This window comes from Camelina sativa, chromosome 7 (genome assembly GCF_030686135.1).
Source record: "Camelina sativa cultivar CO46 ecotype springtype chromosome 7, ASM3068613v1".
Taxonomy (NCBI): domain Eukaryota; kingdom Viridiplantae; phylum Streptophyta; class Magnoliopsida; order Brassicales; family Brassicaceae; genus Camelina; species Camelina sativa.
In genome coordinates, this window is record NC_141886.1 from 15,131,735 (window position 1) to 15,152,083 (window position 20,349).

A 20,349-nucleotide genomic window follows, 5' to 3' on the forward strand; every position below is an offset into this window, starting at 1 on the left:
GAGAGACAATGGGTAGAACGGAGGTGGAGATAGCTCCAAGGAGTGCACTGTAGACAAGTTTATCTTGTCGACGCCAGAGGGAGAACGCGGGATTAGTAACGGTGGCATCAGCTTCGGTTATGGTTGGGGTTGGGACCGTCACGGTACCGTCGAGATAAGTGGCAAGGTCATATCCATCGAACAAGGCATGGATCTGACGAATCCACATGAGGAAGTTTGTTGCAGTGAGTTTCATGACATTAGAGGTGTTGACATGAACCAACGAAGTGGTGTTCGTCACAGCAACGATATCGGCAGTGGAGAGGTTGGATGTGGACATCTCGTGGAAGCGAGGGTGGAGGCGGCGAGATCGAAAAGAAAAAAAAAATAAGGGTTTTTTTTTTTTTTATTTAGGTATCGAAGGCTCTGATACCATGTGGGAAATATACTTGAATGATTATTATGTTCAGTGTTTACAACATATATATAGTATACAGGTAAAACCCTAGGATAACTTAATTACAATTAGAACCTCATATTATACTACGCTTACACGATGCTCGTAATGCAAATCCACGACCAATCCAACAACAAGCCGGTGACAACGATGCTCGTAATGTTTTGGTCAACATCGACCATCACCAAGGTGACCTAGTTCATTACCGCTGTCAAGACCAACGAATCCAGGACACACGTTGGGAAGGTAGTTTTCGCATTGACATTCCAGAATTTCATGGTGACCTTCATGGTGACTCTTTGTTAGATTGGATTGTTGCTGTTGAAGAAATCTTAGAGTTCAAATCGCAGAGTGCCTCTCGTTGCAACAAAGTTTCGTGATCACGCAGCCTCTTGGTGGCAACAGCTTAAAGCCACTCGTATACGTTCGGGAAAGGAGCCAATTCGCACATGGGATAAACTTAAAAAGAAGCTGCGTGCGATGTTTCTTCCACATAATTATGAACGCACCATGTATACGAGGTTGCAAAATTTGAAACAAGGTTCCAAGTCAGTTGATGATTATGCAGAGGAGTTCTACTTATTATTGACAAGAAACGACATATACAACACTCCAACCCAACTTGTCTCAAGGTTTATTGGTGGGCTACGTCCTCAAATCCAGAATGCCATGGCTCAGTTCGACCCTACTACAGTTGCTGAAGCACATCGGCATGCCGCGTCTTTTGAACAGCAGCATTGTTCGTCTTCTTGGGTCTCGACATCGTCACGAAGCCGTTTTGTGGACTCAACACCAGCATCCATAAGCACCTCTCCTCATGACAAAACTGACTCCGTTGGAGCTATTTCAGATGGCAAAACGTTTAATGACAATCCAACCTCAAAGCGTCCTCCACCGAGATTGAATGCGTTATGGTGCTATGCTTGTGGTGAAAGAGGTCATTGTCAAACTGCTTGTCCCAACCAGAAGAAACGTGGACTCATAGCGGATGTTGATGCTCATAACGAAGAAGACTATATCTCTTCGGACGGAGACGACGTGGAGTCCAAAACTCTTGTTCAACGAACGCATGGTGATCATGGCATGGCATTGGTTTCTCGCCATGTTTGTCTTACACCACAACAGCGTGAGGAGCATTTGCTACGAACGAATATTTTCCGTTCTACATGTACGATTAAAGATCGTATTTGCACCTCAATCATTGATTTCGGTTGTTGTCGTAATATTATTTCTGAATATGCGGTTACCAAGCTTGGTCTGCCTGTAGAGGTTCACCCAACACCGTACTCTTTGTAATGGATGCGAGATGGAGTTTACATGCGAGTAACACAAAGAGCACTGCTCCCGTTCTCGATTGGTCATTTATATAAGGATCGCTTTTACTTTGATGTTGCTCCCATTGATGTTAGCCACTTGATTCTTGGGAGACCATGGGAATACGACCGCAAAATCACGCATGATGGTGTTAATAACACATATGCCTTCATCTGGGAGGGCCACAAGATTCTATTGCTTCCATCTCGTGAACCGTTACTCACTCCACCGACTCCATCGCTACCTGGTCCCTCTTGCTCTAGTTCAAGTAAGACGTCTTCTACTTCTAACAAGCACGGACAGTCCTCACTTTGTTCTCTGGCTACTTTTGAGGAAGAATTTCGCACCGAAGGCATCGCATGGGCTTTGTTTGTTACCAACCCATCATTGGCATTGTTGCCTTCTTCGCATTCTCCAATTTTTGAGTCGTTGTTGGATGAGTTTGTTGACGTCTTTCCGTGTGAACTTCCCACTTGACTGCCACCTTTACGGGATATTCAGCACCGTATTGATCTTGTTCCAGGGGCAACGCTGTCTAATAGACCTCATTACAGAATGAGTCCCCAAGAACATGAGGAACTACGAAGACAAGTGGAAGACCTCCTCACTAAAGGTCATATATGAGAGAGCCTTAGTCCGTGTGCTGTTCTCGCCTTACTTATTCCAAAGAAAGACGGAACATGGCGAATATGTGTTGATAGTAGAACATGAGGAACTATACGGTATCGGTTTCCTATTCCACGCTTGGATGATTTGTTGGATCAAATTGGGAAAGCTTCGATTTTTACCAAAATTGATTTGAAGAGTGGGTATCATCAAATTCGTATTCAGCCGGGAGATGAATGGAAGACGGCATTTAAAACATGTGAAGGCCTTTTTGAGTGGCTTGTGATGCCATTTGGGGTGTGTAACGCTCCAAGCACCTTTATGCGTGTTATGAATCAGGCTCTTCGACCTTTTATTGGCAAGTTCGTGGTTGTCTACTTTGACGACATTCTCATTGTTAGCTCTTCTGTTGCTGATCATCTGGTTCATCTTCGTGAGGTTCTTCAAGTATTACGCAAGGAGAAATTATTTGCTGCCAAACATAAGTGTGAGTTTGGAACTTCGGAGGTCTTATTTTTGGGATATGTGGTCTCTAATCATGGGTTAGCAGTTGATCCAGCTAAAGTGGAGGCTGTCCGCTCCTGGCCTATTCCACGCACTATGATGGAGGTGCGTAGCTTTCACGGGTTAGTATCTTTTTATCGACGTTTTGTGCATAATTTCAGTACGATCATGGCTCCCATTACTGATTGTATGAGGAAAGTCAAGTTTGAATGGACTCCCGCAGCAACCGAAGCATTCCAGCTGATCAAGACTAAACTCACCTCTGCTCCGATTTTGGTTCTTCCGGATTTTTTATTGACTTTTGAACTTCATTGTGACGCATCTAAAGTAGGCATTGGTGCAGTTTTAAGCCAACAAGGGAAACCCATCGCTTATTATAGTGGGAAGTTATCTGGAGCTCGTGTTCGCTATAGTACTTATGATGTTGAGTTTTATGCCATTGTGCAAGCTGTCAAGCATTGGCGTCATTACTTAGTCCACCGTGACTTTGTCCTCCTCACTGACCATGATGCCTTGCGCCACATAGATAGTCAAGCAAAGGTGTCGTCTCGTCATGCTTCGTGGATTGCTTTCCTCCAACAATTTACATTTTCGATTCGACATCAATTCGGGCCGACGAATCGTGTCGCAGACGCATTGAGCCGACGACACTCCCTTCTCATGACTGTTCACACTTGAGTTCCGGGATTTGCTTCGTTTGCGGAATTGTATTCCACATATCCATTTTTCTAAGGTTTTTCTCACGGCAGAACAGGGGCTACACGCTGACTACGTAGTTCATGATGGGTTCCTCTTCAAAGGTTTGCGCCTTTGTGTTCCTGTTTGTAGTTTACGGCTTCAAATTATTCAAGACTTACACAATGAGGGACATGTTGGACGGGATCGTATGTTGCATTTGGTGTCAGCCTCTTACTTTTGGCCTTTTTTACGTTGGGATGTGGAACGTTTTGTAGAACGTTGTCGTGTATGTCAACAAGGAAAAGGGAAATCGTCTAATGTTGGGTTATATCTTCCATTGCCAATTCCAACACAGCCTTGGACTGATATTAGTATGGATTTTGTTTTGGGGCTCCCGCGAACACAACGAGGTAACGATTCTATATTTGTGGTGGTGGATCGTTTTTCTAAAATGGCTCATTTTATTCCTTGCAAGAAGACGACTAATGCACCTAGTGTGGCGACTTTGTTCTTTCGGGAAATCTATCGCCTTCACGGGTTGCCTTTGTCCATTTTTCTGATCGTGATACTCGTTTCTTGAGTCATTTTTGGCGCTCTTTGTGGAAACTACTCCGAACAAGTTTAAACATGAGCACTGCTTACCATCCTCAGTCTGACGGTCAAACCGAAGTGACTAATCGAGCCCTTGGAGATCTTTTACGTTGTTTAGTGGGTGATAATATCAAAAGTTGGGATGCCAAGTTGTGTCAAGCTGAGTTTGCTCACAATCATGCGTTAAATAGAAGTCTTGGGTATTCACCATTTCGTGTGGTTTATGGAATTGTTCCTCGTTGCCCATTGGATTTAACAACATTGCCAGATCGCTCTCGTCTACATGGCCAAGCTGTTGATTTTGTTGATGAATTGCAGGATGTTCACCTTAAAGCTAAAGACAATTTGGAACATGCGTTGTTGAAGTATAAGACGGCTGCGGATGTTATGCGTCGAGCATTGGAGTTTCAGCCAGGTGATTTAGTTTGGATTGTTCTCACTAAGGATCGTTTTCCAGCACGGGAGTATAACAAGCTGAAGTCTAGAAAGATCGGACCTGTTGAAGTGTTACAACGTATTAATGCTAATGCCTATAAGGTGAAGCTTCCATCGGACATGCGGACGTCAGACGTTTTTAATGTCAAACATCTTTCTCCATTTCACGGTGATAATGAGCCTCCAGATTCGTGGTCGAATCTTCCCCTACCCGGTGGGACCTGATGCAGCATATTTTACACTCTTGTTAGGCTTCGGTGTTGAGTTTCTTGCCCAACAAGTTACGGTGGTGTCGGCTTTGGTGTTTACTTATTTTCCAATTAGGCTTTATGTTAGTTTTCTATTTCTTTATGAGAGAATAATATTCTCTTTGCTTTTAGGTTTCGTTTGTGTTAATCTACATCTCTATATATAGAGATCGTGGACTCCATTGTAGGACAACTTGCTTTTGATATTGATAAAAGAAAAAAACCCCAAAAAAATGTAGTTTTAACTACCAAAAAGAGCTTGTCTAAGAGCCTTGCAAGGAGGACTTGTACAAACCCTTGTTGAGATCGATTCCTGTAAGAGATCCCAACTCTATCTCTTTTCTTCCCCACGTTTTATCATCACCTTCGTCTTCTCTCTTGATACTCTGTTTTCCTCACACCAAAACAGAGCAACCCTCCACCTTTGCTCAGCCTTCGTCTTATCCGTTAAAACACCGCCCCCTCTCTCTAGTTATAGCTTCCGCCCCTCATCATTTCGGTAAAGGGGTCCTAGACCCATTTGTTCCCCTTTGGGTATTTCTAGTATTCAGATCAGATTTCGGATAAACACCCATCATATTCGGAACCCAATACCCGAAATATACTTCTGATTTGGGTTCGATTCTGATTATTTACATATTAAGCTTAACAAAATACTCTAATTCAATCCGAATTCTAAACAAATCCAAATTCAAATCTCTCTAATTCTAATATTAAGAGTGAAGAAAAGTTATGGCAGACACGTTTATTGTTAAAAATATTCTACTTGTTTTGTCTTTTTTCTTCTTTGTAGCTTTTAATATGTAGAAACAATAATTTAGTATCTAGAGTTCATGAGTGTAAAATAAAAATTGTAATTAAGTCTATATAAAATAATTTTAATCTCTCATATCTAAAAATTTCAAAAAAAGAAGTAGAACCGGTATCAACAACAAGGGGCAAACCCATGTTATAAATTTTAGGGACAATTGCATAGTAATATAAATATTTGAGGTTATAATATTAACCAAAGATATTAAAGTGGCAAAATGGTTGCACCCAATAAATGCTTAAGGGTAATGTTTATCTATGTTTGGGTTAGTTCGGATATCTGTTCAGGTTTCAGATAATACCCGATCGGATTCGAGTACCCGTTTTTAAGAGATGCTAGACCCATTCGGGTATTTTAAAATTTTGAATACGAGTTCGAGTCAGGTTTTCGTGTTCGGTTATTTTGCCCAAACCTATAAATATTTAATAAGCTCAATTTGCGTATAAGAGCCGTCGATTGATTTATTTTTCTTCCTCTTCCTCTCCCGAAAGACTCTCTCTTCTTCTTCTTCTTCTTCAATCGACTAATCAGTTATACCTTACTCTAAATCAACCAAATTGAATCGATTATCAAATTAGTTTAGAGTTGTGGATCTCGGCTTCCACCCTCCCTTAATCTACAAAATCAAGCGGGTACAGGTCTTGTGAGTCTCGATTTTGTTTCTTAGTATAGGTTTATTTTCAATTTGTATTTCCTCTTAGTATAGGTTTACAATCTGTTTCCTCTTGTTGTCGATCGAATGCATTCCATTTATAGGTTTCTCTATTGCAGAGCTAATCATTACTAATTGGAAACCAAATGGTTTTTGAACTCTGTCTCTGTGTGTGTCTCTCTCTCTGTATCAGGTAGTGAACCTTGATTTTATAGTCTATAAAGAAAGAAAATGCAGAATGGTTTCTTCAGATATTCTCCCGTTGTGGAGGTTGGAGAGATTGACACGAGTGCTCCTTTTCAATCTGTTAAAGATGCGGTTAACCTTTTTGGTGAATCTGCTTTCTCAGCTGAGAAAGAGAAACCACCGGTTATTCCGAAACCGAATCCTTAGTCTGCTGAGGTAATTTTAATTTGATTCATTAGCAATTTGTGTTTAAGAGGTTTTTTTTTTAATCTGAATTGTGTCTGTGGTTTGCAGAAAGTTTTGGTGAAGCAAACAGAGCTTCACTTGGCTCAGAAAGAGTTGAATAAGTTGAAGGAACAGCTTAAGAGTGCTGAAACTATCTGAGATCACTGGCATGGAAGAATCTGCCAAGAATTCACTCGTTTTGACCCTGAATTTGCAAAAAAAGCTTGAAGTGCAGTTGACAGAGACATACAACGAGATCGATGAGCTGCAGAAGCAAATGGAGACTACGAAAGTATCTGATATGGATTCCGTTAATGGTGTGAGTTTGGAGTTGAATGAAGCTAACTTGTGGAAGAAAAGAAGTCTTTGCAAGAGTTAGTGGAAGGAAGCGGAGACTGCACATCTGGCCACTGAACCATCACCGCTACAACATTACAAAGCTCCGAAAGAGAAACCTGTCCATAAAAAACTGGAGAAGACAAAAACTTCAGTTGTACCAAAGAAAGTGCTATAGCCGAATCTCAGTGGAATCTTTAACAGAAACAAGAATCAAGTGGAATGGGTTTCTCCTTCATATCTCTCTGGAGAGAAACCCTTTTGATGATTTCTTCTTTTTCAAGAATTGATCTTTTTGCTGTTGCGAACAATCAAAAAAGAGGTGTGCTTTTTTTTTTTTTTTTTGGCTAAAAGAAGGGTTCAGGTTTGAGACTTGAAGCAGTTGCAGCTTTGGTCTAACGTGAAAAACTGGTTTGTTGCTGTAAATTTGGATCAAAGCTATTTTGTTGTGATTGTGAATGCTAGTTGTTCCTTGTATAAGCTTCAACTTATGATAATATATGGAAATTGAATAAGTTACACACTGATTTGGCAAAAATTTGGCATAACTCAATATTACAACCAAGGTAACAATTTTTTTTTTTTTCTATTTATAATTTATACTTCTATTTTTAATATGCTTTTATGTTTTGCATGTTTAAAAATTTATAAAATGTAATAATTTCACATTTTTATAAAATATAAAATGTTTAAACATTTATACTAATTATATTCTACTTAAAATATTTTTTTTTCAAAAATAAGAACCCCAATTAGAGTTCTACCATTGGAGGGGATAATTTTAATTAACCTTTTAAAAGTTTTTTTTTTTAAAGTACATAATATATTGTTAAAAAATATAGGAATCTCAAAATTATATACTCCAATTAGACTGGCTCTTAGTTGGGATTCTAATTCAGAAGAACCTCTTAGTTAGGATTAATTAATATACAGCCATCCGTACAATTTCATATTTATTTTAGCTATTTTAATATGATTTTATGGCAAGAAAATATATAGCTTCATCTCTATTCTCTCTCATCGTCGGACTTTATAGATAATGTTAAATTATGGTAGTGAATGATAATAAAAGAAAGCGGATTTGAGTTGTTTTTGTTCAAAACCGCACAGCATCCCCCAATCAACAATTTTTAAACAAATTTGCGTTTTTGAAAAAAAAAAAAAATTGCGTATTTGTCCAACAGATTATTTGTTGGACCGTCTTTTGAACATGTACCCTCTTTTACCCAACGTTTTTATGGAAACCACCTAATACAGCTTTTTTTAATATTAAAACAGTACCTACTTTTTTTTTTTGCCATCAACAGTACCTACTTTATACAAAAAAATTTAGAAATTAAAATTTTTATGTATTAATACAAATAAATAAAAATTTATAATTTTACTAAGTATTAATAAAGTAATATGAAATCCGTACTGCAAATTTTACTAATCAAACATTATTTAGTACTGCTTATTTTGGAGTAACCGTACTTGTCCTGCAAACACATTTATCCTGCACGTACCGTAGTTGAACTGTACCGCACTATCAAAGTGTTTGTCCCGCACTAATAAATCCACGATTACCATTCAAACCCTATATATGGAAATATGGCTCATTGGCACAAACCCAGTTCGAGTACTTCTAGTGATTAATTATGCAATGAAAAATCACAAATTTTTACTTTCTACTTTGTAATATGTATTATTAAAAAAAACCACAACTAACACGTAATAACCACACAATATACAATATAAATGTTTTATTAAATCAAAACTCACATACTATATAATATATATATATATATAATTAATTAATTAATATATTGTAGTTATCAGTCACTTTCACAAGTCAGAATGAAAAATCGCCACACACAATAAAAACTAACATAATCAGAAGTCAATTGCCCGATAAAAAAAAATTTAAAAAAAATCAAAACCTTTCACGTCTTTCTTTTAGGTGATTAAACAACTCCAATGCGTTTCATGACTTTATCCCATAATCCAAAAACTTTGTACGCAATAGAATTAGATCTCCAAAACGATGGGACGCTAATTTAGACGACGTTCCTATATATGTCTTTTGTGATAAAATAATTCAGAATTGGCTGTTAGAAAAAGAAAAAAAACACAAAAGTTTTCAGAATTGGTCCACCTTTGTTTACATATATTCAAAAGGTAAGACTAGGCCGGCTGAACCGTATTTCACAACTTATATGGGTGATGAGTAAACTACTATACACTAATACTGTTAGGACTATAATATTTTATTAATTTGATAATTTATTAATTATTGATATATTAATTATATTTAAAAATTTATAACTAAAGAAATATATTAATTTATCAAGATATTATTTGATCAAGTATTAATTTATTGAGATTATATTTACTATTATTTAGTATTTAGAATTTAATTTGACATATTGTTAAATAGATATAATGTCTGTATATTCCAATAAGAGAAGAGAAGTATTTATACACACAAGGTTGCCTATACATGATAAGACTAAATCCTAATAATAATATAGACTTTATAGAATATTTACATATTTTCTAGGCTATTACTCCCCTCACGTTGATGGTACGTAATCAATAACGCCCAACATGGACAAAAGTTATTCAAATGTTGGTGTTGGAAGAGCTTTAGTAAGTAGATCAACAACCTGTTCTTTAGTAGAAATGTGCTCCGTAGTAATAAGTTTAGCAAGAACAGCATCACGAACTTGATGACAATCCGATTCGATGTGTTTCGTATGCTCATGGAAGACAGGATTGGCCGCAATATGGATTGCCGTCTGGTTATCGCAACGAAGAGTAACAGGAGCGGTGTGACCAACACCTAGATGAGAAGAGCTTTTAACCACTGGATTTCCTTAAGAGCGTGCGCCATCGCCCGATACTCAGCGTGGAAGAACTTGAGACAGTCTTTTGCTTCTTGGTTTTTTAGGAGATAGGAGAATAGCCCAAATAAGTGACATAAGCCGAGAGAGAACGCCAAGTTAGAGAGAACGCCAAGTAAGATTCCTTGAACTAGCGATCCTTTGAGATAAATGACAAGACGAAGCACAACCTCCCAATGAGCCACAATTGGCTGCTTCATAAATTGGGAAAGAATGTGAACGGCATAACAAAGATCAAGACGGGTGATTGTAAGGTAGATTAAACGTCCAATCATACAATGATACTGCTCAGGACTGTCAAACGCGGGACCATTGTCGAAGGCCCTGCTCAGGACTGTCAAACGCGGGACCATTGTCGAAGGCGAGTTTGTGATTAAGCTCAATAGGAACAAAGGAAAGCTTACAACCAAGCATACCTGGTTCTTCAAGAATATCCAATGCATACTTACGTTGAGAAAGACAGAATCCATCCGGACCTCGCAAAACATCAAGACCAAGAAAATACTTGAGGTTACCGAGATCTTTCATGTGAAAAAAGTATGAATTTGTTCTTTAAACTTAGCAATGGCAAGAAGATAATTTTACAGCAACAATGAAGTAATCAACATAAACTAGTACATGAATGATCGAGTCACCATGCTTGATAGTGAAGAGAGAATAATCAGCATAACTCTGAATAAAACCAAACTAACGAAGAGCAGTAGACAACTTAGCAAACCAGCAACGTGGAGCTTTTTTGAGACCGTATAAATACTTGCGTAGACAACAAACCTTGGTAGGATCAGAACATTTAAAACCGGGTGGCAAATTCATATACACTTCTTCCTCGAGATTGTCATGAAGAAAAACATTGTGAACATCCATTTGCTGCACCTCACAGTCCTTTGCAGCAAAAACAACTAACATAGATCTAATGGTTACCATCTTTGCAACCGGAGCAAACAATTCTTTGAAATCAGTACCTTATTTCTGGTGATTGCCCAAAGCGACCAAACGGGCTTTGTGTCGCTCAAGAGTTCCATCAGAATTAAACTTCAGTTTGTAAAACCATTTTCTATTGATTGAATTCTTCCCATGAGGCAGATCTGTGATATCCCATGTATGGTTGGCCTCTAGTGCGTCAATTTCCTTGGACATAGCATCGCACCATTCTTTAATAAGAATAACAGCCATAAAAGCAATATGATTGGCAGAAAAGTCAACGTCAGTCAAGTAATTAGAGATAGGATATAGAATTTTACCAGAAACCGAATATGAGGATGTTGAAGTAGGAGAAGAAATGTGGGGAGAGTGTACAGAATGAGTAGCAGGCTTCTTTTTATCGGCACAACTCGTGATGAAATCCTTTAGGAGGACAAATTTCTTCTTTTCGCGATATCTTTTGCCCAACAACTCAAGCAAGCTTGGAGACAAAGAAGAGCCATAATCGTGTAGTAGTAGTGCCCGATCGACCAATTTAGAGGAAGGACAAGTCGATCGAGTACTAGTTTCCGTCGTCGTAGTAGGAACGATCGAGTCGGCAGAGGGATCAATCGATCTGGTTATCTGTGGAAGTAAAGTGATAGAATCAGACACATAGGGATCGGTCAATCGCGGGTGGAGATCAATCGATCGCGACGTCGCAGGACTAGTAGTACTGGGTACATACGTAGAGGGATCAGCTCATCCACTGCTCGGATCGATCGATCCAGAAGTTTCAACAACAATAACATAGGAAATAGACGTACGAGCTGGAGATGGAGATGATGGAGTAGCAGGCAGAGTAGTAGAGGGAACCGGAGATGGGATGGGTAAGAACCAATCATCATTCTTGAGCACAAGAGCAGTAAATGAACCAGAGGGAGTGGGTGCAACAAGAGTTGAGTAAGGAAAGACCTCTTCAAGGAATCGAACATCCCGGCTGGCAAAACTCTTTCCAGTTTCAAGATCACAAACACGCCAGGCTTTCTTACCATGAGGATAGCCGAGAAAGACACATCTGCGACTACGAGAAGTAAACTAATCGCTGTTACGAGGACGAATAAGAGCATAACATAGGCAGCCAAAGATCCGAAGCATGTTAAATGAAGGTCTTTTCCTAAAGAGAACCTCATATGGAGATTAGCCCTGAAAGATAGGGGAAGGTGTTCGGTTAATGAGATGGGTAGCAGTGAGGATACTTTCCCCCCAAAACTTGACAAGAAGACTCCATTAGAATATAATTGCATGAGCAACATTTAACATGTGTCAATGTTTGCGTTCAACACGACCGTTTTGCTGTGGATTATCAACACACGAGGTTTTGTGTAGAACACTAGGTTCTTGGAAGTATGAAGTGAGACACATAAACTCAGTTCCATTGTCACTTCTAATGACTTTTACTTGTGTACCAAACTAACGTGCCAACATTGCACATAAATTGCGTATTACTTGCGAGACCTCAGTTTTAGCGGCCATGAAATATGTCCACACTGAACGTGAAAAATCATCAACTAGTGTAAGAAGGGTTAGTTGTCACGATTGGTACTTCCACCACGGTAAGAGCCACGCCCACGTAAAGAAGGTTGGTTGTCTTGGCAATTTTGCTCTAACCACCAATCAGAATATCCATGAACCAAAAACATTCGGTGACTTCATGACCTGGACAATTGAAGTGAGTACATAGTAGAGTAGATCGGTCGCAAGAACGTGATGCATTTGGAAGTGTAACAAGAGGTGGTACACTTAATTGCATCGAAAAACCAACTGCATCTTTCTTCACAAGATCCTGAGAGCTAGATGCATTGAGGTTCTGTTCCTCACGAATCACACGGGAGTAGACTTGGTAGGGATTCGGTAGTGGTTCTACATCAATAATAAAAGAACGAATGGAGCTGAAACAGTCATCAAGGCTGAGAAGAAACTTGTACACATGGTCATCCTCACATTCTTTCCAGATGTCCGTGGCAGCCACACATATAGATATACGACTAGTCTTGTTGTTCTGTAGTTCTTCCCAAACTTTAGTTAGACGTTCATAGTAAGCAAGAACCGGTTGTCCATGTTGAGTACAAGCAGCAATCCCATCCTTTAAAAGAGTCTTACGCACACTGTTTCCTACGGAGAAACGTCGACAAAGACTCCCAAAGTTGGGATGTGTCACAGACAAAAGAAACAGTAGAGCGGATTGACGGATTGATGGAGGTATGAATCCAACCGGCGATCATGGAGTTTGTAGCAAGCCACAACCCTAACTCAGGATCCACAATTTCTATTGTGTATTGAAAGATCTGCATTTATTCACCATTAGTTTATGGACAAGTAGCTACGTATATGGTGACCAACAGATGGCGGCATTGCAACTGGCCTCACTTGGGAGAATTGAGCCTATTCACATCATGTAGAAAATCATCAATAGGAGATAGCAAATGAGATGTATGTGATACATATACTAGGAATCTTGTTGTTTTGTTTCATACATTATTGTTCGAACTGAAGCAATTTTAATAATCATATGACAGATGAATCACACAATTTATTTGCAGATGTTCTTGCTCAGAGCTTATAACATTTCTATACCTGAAACCCATTGTGAATTTTAAGTCTCAAACACAACCAAAAACAAAGGAAAGAAACAGAACCGCAATGCCCATCAATCGTAAAGTTCTTAGTTGTTTCAGTAGGGTGATCTTGCATATGTTTTATATTTGGAAATGCCTTGACCTGTTACCATAACAACTAAAACCAATCATGAAAACGCTCAAGGAAAATTTGACTAATCTCAAAAAAGGCCAAACATTTTGAGAAAATTGTACCTTACCTGTCAAGACCAAGAACGATACAAAAAACACTTTCAAGCATCAAGTATTGTTCTGCTGCAATCAAATGGAAAAAATGAGGGAGGGATTATATTAACATACTTTCACAGGATTGTATCCAAGCTTAATAGCAGTATCAGTCGATTTCATAACCCCAGCGAAAACAAAAAGACCATCCAACCTAACAATCTCAGACTTTGACAACAGGTGAGAACCAAAATAATCAATCAACATGTTAGAAACAAGATTGTCTTTGGTTTGATCAACTTGAGCTGCATAATTGCTAAACGAACGCTCACTAGTAGTAGCAATAAACCTGAAACCTGGTAAATGATATACACAAGAACGGAGGAGACCACAATTAAGTATTGATTTCACATCATCACACACATATATTAACGTTCATCAAACACTTACAAAAAAATCAGATTCTTATTCTAAACCAAAAACAAGGTTTTTTATCATCAAACAAAGTATTCAAACAAAGAGATTAATTTCAAATTTCCAAACAGCTATCATCATAGAAACCTAATTTCGCTAGCATCAATTCCAATTCGTAGAACACCAATTTCTTCTTACATCCATAAAACCCTAATTCATGTCGATCTAGAAGTGAAATCAAAGAGATCTTTATCCAGTTTTTTTGATTATTTAACCTCTCAATGGAAAGAGACGAGCGAGAATAACAAAACAAATTTTTTTAAAACACAAATTCTTTTTTTTTTCAACCAATCAAAAGTTGACACACACAAGTTTCTAAATAATTATAAGAGCATCGTTACCTAGAGTTTCTCTCATCGATACTCTTATAATTGGGGCCCAAAAGTCTAATTAAAAATCCATTTTTCAGTTCATTAATAAGAGAAGCGATTCTATGGGGAAGGAATTAAGCAACGCAGTAAGCAACGCGAGTTATGGGTAAATATAATTTTTTTTTTTTTTTTCCCTTTTCTTCTCTCTCTCTTTCCCGATCCTCTCTCTTCTCTCAATCCAAAAGGCGATGGAAGCCGATTCATCTTGAAACCAGAAAAATCAATCGATTCACCTCGTTTTCCATGGCCGATGCTCTCAGTGCTCGTAAGTCTTTCTTCTTTCCTCTATTCGCCGCAATCGCCGATTCATATGAAACTCGAGGGTTGTTGGTGTTAGGTCGACGGTGGTTGCGGCGAGGATGTTGGCCAGAATCTCGCAATCTAACACCGTGGGAAGCGAAGCCATCCCGTTCGGATCGTTGGAGTGGATCACTTACGCCAGAATTATGTCTGGTCTCACTTTGGGTCTCATGTCTCTAGGTCTCGTTGAGCTCGAGATCCTCCAACGCAGTGGTACTCCAAAAGAGAAGAAACAATCAGGTAATCGATTCTTAGTAATTGCTGCTTGATTCAATCAATTGATTCGTATTTTGGTTTGAATTTGGTTGTGACTGGTTTATTTGGTTAGAATTTGGTTGTGAACGTTATGATGCAACTGAATCTGAAACTTTAAGTGAACCTTTGTTAGGAAGTAGCGAACCTTTGTTAGGAAATAGTAGAGATGGGTACAATGAGGTTAGTGTTTCAGTGTGTGTTTGTTTTTGAACAGAGATGAGAAGAGGAACCCTTTTTTGTATTATTATCTGTTGTGTGTCTCTTAGAAGCGTACTATGGAGGATTTTTGGGAAGAAGAACGGAAGAGACAGCAAGTTCACTGGACGTTAATCTTTTCTCAGTTGATTGCACAATGGGCTCAGTGGATAGGTATGAAAATTTCTATCTTTGTTTTGATTATCGATGAAGCTTGTGTTAGGCTTGGTTTTGTCTGATTGATTTCTGTTTGCATGGATCTGTTCTATGATCTTGTGTAGAATTTAGGGTTAAATGCAAATCTTTTAATTTTGATATTTCTGCTGCATTATGAGAGTATGTTTCTGCTTGGTGCCTCTAAGTCTTTGTATGTGGTTTAGTAGGAAGCCTACTTAGTAAATTGATTACTTTCTCTTATAATCTCTCTGTTTCTCAACTGCTTGGTTTTGTTGTTCCTTCAAATTTTGTTGGTCTTTTGTCTAGTCTTGTTGATCACGAGAGAACCCAATGCAGAACAAGCCAACCACTTACAACAATGCACTTCTCGTTGGACTTTGTCTAGTCTTGTCACTACCTCTTCTGCTTTACAATCGTTGAAGTGAAGCTATTTTTTATTGAAATCACATTGCTTTTGTTTTACGACATGTCCACTTTGAAACATTTCATCTTTTTTTTTTTTTTCTATGTTGTGTTCTTGTTGAAGCATGTTTTTGATTAATCAAGCCTGTTTTTGATTAATCAAGCTTTTGCTTTTTTTTTTTAATGTAATATAAATAATTTTGGATAATTAAAGTTTGATAATTAATAAACAAAAAAAAAAAAAATATTATTTAAATGTTTGAACAACCTTCTTTAGAGTTCTCTACTAGAGGGGTGATTTTGCTTAAGTTCTCTTAGAGTTGCTTTAATTATTTTAGTATTAATTATATAATTAATTAATATGAGAGTAACTTAAGAAGGTTGCTCCACTAATGATGGTCTAAAACATCTATTATAAGGATCCATGCTTAGTAAAATTAAGTTGTTTGCATTATATTTATTCTGTTTTATTATTAGTAAATTTATAAGATGCATTGATGGAGATGGTTACAGGAATGTTATTTTATTATTCTTTTGTTAACTCTCTTATTTATTTATTTTATCATATGTTATTTATTATTAAATATATAGTAATATTTACTGTAATGATAAACTCTATGTAAAACTAACATATGCGCGCGATTATATGATAACAGTTTACATAAACAATAATTCTACAATATATTTTCCCTCCTAATGTGCAAATTCACGATAGATGATTCTCCACGTAGAGTATCTGATATACAGATCGAGTATCGCAACACACAAAACCATTACAAACGGTTTTAGTAACAATACTCTATAATATTAAATAAGTTTTGCATTAATAATCTAAAACCAAAACTATGAATCTCTGAAAAGCAAATCAAGGCTTACTGACTTAGTGTAAAACTTTGTAAAACCCTGACTACTCAGACAAAGGATATATATCCACATAACGCTCTTATCTTATTATTACAAGTCTCCTATCTACCACGACCATGTAGATAGTAATAATTAAAACGGATATTAATGGTGCACACCAAAAAAAAAAAATCGGATAATTTACTAAATATTCTATATAAATTAAAACAGATACAGTCACTTACTAGTTACTAAAATAAAACTAAACATTATATATAAGATAAACTATATATAATATTAAATTAATATGTATATAAATAATATTAAATTGATATCCCAAAGGAAAATACAAAGGAGACTGTAAGTCCGGCAATAAAAAAAGAGAGCAACAACCTGCAAAACCATCGCAAAAAAGAGTTTTGGACGGTCAAAGAAAATAAGAGATACCCACGAAATGCCCACGAAACATAAAAAAAATAGTCTTAAGAAGAAAATCTTATGCATACAACCTTTTTATAAAAGAAATATATATATATATATATATATATTTCTCAATTCTCATGTATAAAAAGTAAAAGTGTGTAACGTGAACGTTTGTTTCTATTAATCAACTTGGTAGCAGCCGGCAGCCCCAAAATAATCTCAACATGTGTTATGTTGTGTGTATCTCATCTTCCATAATTAAGTTTGAAAAAGTCTATGGGTTAAGTTTACAGGTAAGGAAAAATAAATTAACGTTTGGTGCATATTACACCAATCACCAATTCATGACTTTTGATACTCCGTTTTGTTGCAACTTGTCAAGGTCATTACCATAAATGTATCACTTTGGATCTTATCTTAAGATCCAAAACTTTTATTTATTTATTACACTTACGTATGCTGGTGTAAAGGTTTTTGTATCGTCTTTTTTTCTACTTTCACCTCACCGTTATATTAATAAGTCACAATATAAAAAGTAGTAAATTGAATTGGTGATACAAAACGGTAAATATTAAATAACCGTAAAAAAGAGTTGATGCAAAAAGAACTGAAAATATCAATTCCAGGACTGCTAACTCTTAATTACTGTTATTGTGATCTGTAATTACTGAAGCAATAAAATATGTAACACTGTGGTAATTAAGGATTACCAATCAAAAAAAATACTGTATATCTCTTACTGGATTAGTAAAATGTTACCATTAACGTTATTCATGTCATCATGTGTTCTTTGATATAAACCGACTTTGGTTTACATTAAATGTTTCTTGTCACCGGCCATATCTGTCCTACGTACCCAAATTTTGTTGGTAGCTTTTTAATGAATTCGTTATACATTTCATCAGTGTTGTTGGAAGATTACAACCCCTTATTTGTGTTAGCTTGCGTGAGCTCGGTGAATACTCTCTCTTAAAACATGTTTCTTCCACAATTATCACAGCCAGGTAATAAAGTCTTTAATAAATGTATAATGACAACCTTAGAAAGCCCCGATTATTTAGATGTGTTATATTTGTCGAAATGATACTCCTATATATCTGAAGAATAATGCAACCATGGACGGTCTCGAGTCTATATTATCAACGATCATCAATTTGAAAAATAAACTTATTTTTAATTAAAAAAATGTTTTTAATAGATGCATGTAACCATCTATATATACATTATTGAAGTACATTTTTGATTCTACCATTTTATTTGTACTTATTCACAAAGTTAATCCCAAAAAAAATTCCAAAAATAATATTACTTCAGATTTTGATTCCTAAATGTTTTACATACCGTTCCAAAAAAAAAAAATATACATCATAATCAATATGGAAACCGAAACTATGATATATTTAACCACAATTTCTATTGTGTATTGAAGACAACAATTTGATTCCTAATTTGTTTTCCAAAACCTGTAAGCTTTGATTTTTAATGTAAAAAGAACTTCGATTCACATCTATATATAAATTTTTGAAGTACATTTTGGGTTCTACCATTTTATTTGTACTTATTTACAAAGTTAATCCCAAAAAAATTTCCAAAAATAACATTACTTTAGATTTTTGTTTCTTAAATGTTTTACATACCATTCCAACTAAAAAAATATACATCATAATCAATATGGAAACCGAAACTATGATATATTTAACCACAATTTCTATTGTGTATTGAAGATGTTCTATCTCTGAATCCTTTGCATACCAAGAAAACAACAATTTGATTTCTATTTTGTTTTCCAAAACCTGTAAGTTTTGATTTTTAATGTAAAAAGAACTTTGATCCACATTTATTTAAATATTATAATTAATATCTATAAACTTAATAAAATTTTAAAATATTACGAATATTTAAAATTAAAAAATTTGAAAATACTATATAATATGGTTATATAGTAGATGGGTTATAAGGGGAGATGTTGGAATTATTATTAAGTTTGTGCTAACACAGGTTAAATCCTCATTTTATTATTTGTCAACACTATTAATATTAGAATATTTAACATATAAAAATTAAGTTGATTTAACTAAGATTGTGTAAAATAATTAAATCATTAGGAAAAATGTGACTTAATCATAGCGTATAAATGACTTACTATATATTTAGATCCCTTATCTTTTGTTATAATAATTAAAATCAAAATAGAATCTCAAACACTAAACAAAACAAACTAAATATAACAAACAAATGGTCATGAAGTATATTGCGGGTTAAAACTTAATATAAACATTCAGCCGTACAAACGATCGGAAATTTAGTTATTCTTCTATTTGAAAAATATCCATATTTAACAAACAAACAAAATATAAAATATAAATAATAATAAAAATTATATATACGTGGTATACCGCAGGTTAAAATCTAATATAAATAATAAAAACAATACAACGACATCAATGAAAGTAATTCCATTTATAGAAATGAATGAACCAAAATCTGGTTGCGACTAACTAAAAAGATCGTATGAGATATATCGCCATACAATATTTAACATGCATATTATAAGAAGGGCGATGTTCTCGTATGCCACAACTTGCGCATCGATTAAGATAGATACTAGTTAATATGTTATTTTTGTTTTTTTTAATGATGTTTAATTAAGGTTTCTCTAGTTGCTTTTTATAGTTTAATAAGTATAACGTGGATCGGATATGATGCCACGACCATGAGGTCCATGACGAACGATTGAATTCAGATAAAAGTATATTCAAAAAAATTAAAAAATGTTGTAAAAATAAGAAAGAGGTTTTGGTGTTTCTCTTCTTCTTATTATCATTTTATTATCATTAACGCATAGAACAAATACATTATATAGTAGAAAGCAAAGCCTAAACCTAAACCGAATAGATTATGTCCGATGGACCCTACACATAGTCGATGGGCATTACACAATAGGATAATTAATGAGGCGGTTATGGAAGTCCACTCCAATTGTTTTACAACACTCCCCCTTGGATGACATAACCGTGCTGATGCTAAGGGATCAGTACAATACGCTTGGGGGTGCTGCCTCATTAAAACCTTACCAGGAAAACCCATTGGGACAAAACCATGGTGAAGGAAAAAGAGTACAGCACACATTACTTCCCCTGTTCTAAGCATCACTGAAAGTCCTTAAGCCTCCGCATTCCAATATGATGCGTGAGCTTCTTGAATGTTGATGCCGGTAAAGATTTGGTGAAGAGATCGGCTTAGTTGTCGCAAGATTGAACTT

At 36.2% G+C, this 20,349-nt stretch overlaps 2 long non-coding RNA genes and 1 pseudogene across 4 annotated transcripts; 2 read left to right on the forward strand and 1 right to left on the reverse strand.

The window, feature by feature from the left end:
- The first annotated feature begins 413 nt into the window (after positions 1–413).
- LOC147941229 (uncharacterized) lies at positions 414–3,538 on the forward strand (annotated as a pseudogene).
- A 2,529-nt stretch (positions 3,539–6,067) lies between these two features.
- On the forward strand, positions 6,068–7,545 carry LOC104701019 (uncharacterized). Of its 2 annotated transcripts, none has more exons than XR_753686.3 (3): positions 6,068–6,266; positions 6,469–6,677; positions 6,756–7,545. It is a non-coding gene; the product is annotated as an uncharacterized LOC104701019 (long non-coding RNA). The 2 variants fall into 2 exon arrangements; XR_002032587.2 differs by having other exon boundaries at positions 6,068–6,255.
- Positions 7,546–9,435: 1,890 nt separating this feature from the next.
- On the reverse strand, positions 9,436–14,354 carry LOC104701020 (uncharacterized). 2 transcript variants are annotated; one of them, XR_015560938.1, is made up of 7 exons: positions 14,260–14,354; positions 13,683–13,737; positions 13,442–13,585; positions 11,146–13,249; positions 10,867–11,032; positions 10,321–10,803; positions 9,436–10,238 (listed from the first exon to the last, which is right to left on the reverse strand). It is a non-coding gene; the product is annotated as an uncharacterized LOC104701020 (long non-coding RNA). The 2 variants fall into 2 exon arrangements; XR_002032588.2 differs by lacking the exon at positions 14,260–14,354 and having other exon boundaries at positions 9,436–10,228; positions 13,683–14,209.
- Positions 14,355–20,349: the final 5,995 nt, after the last annotated feature.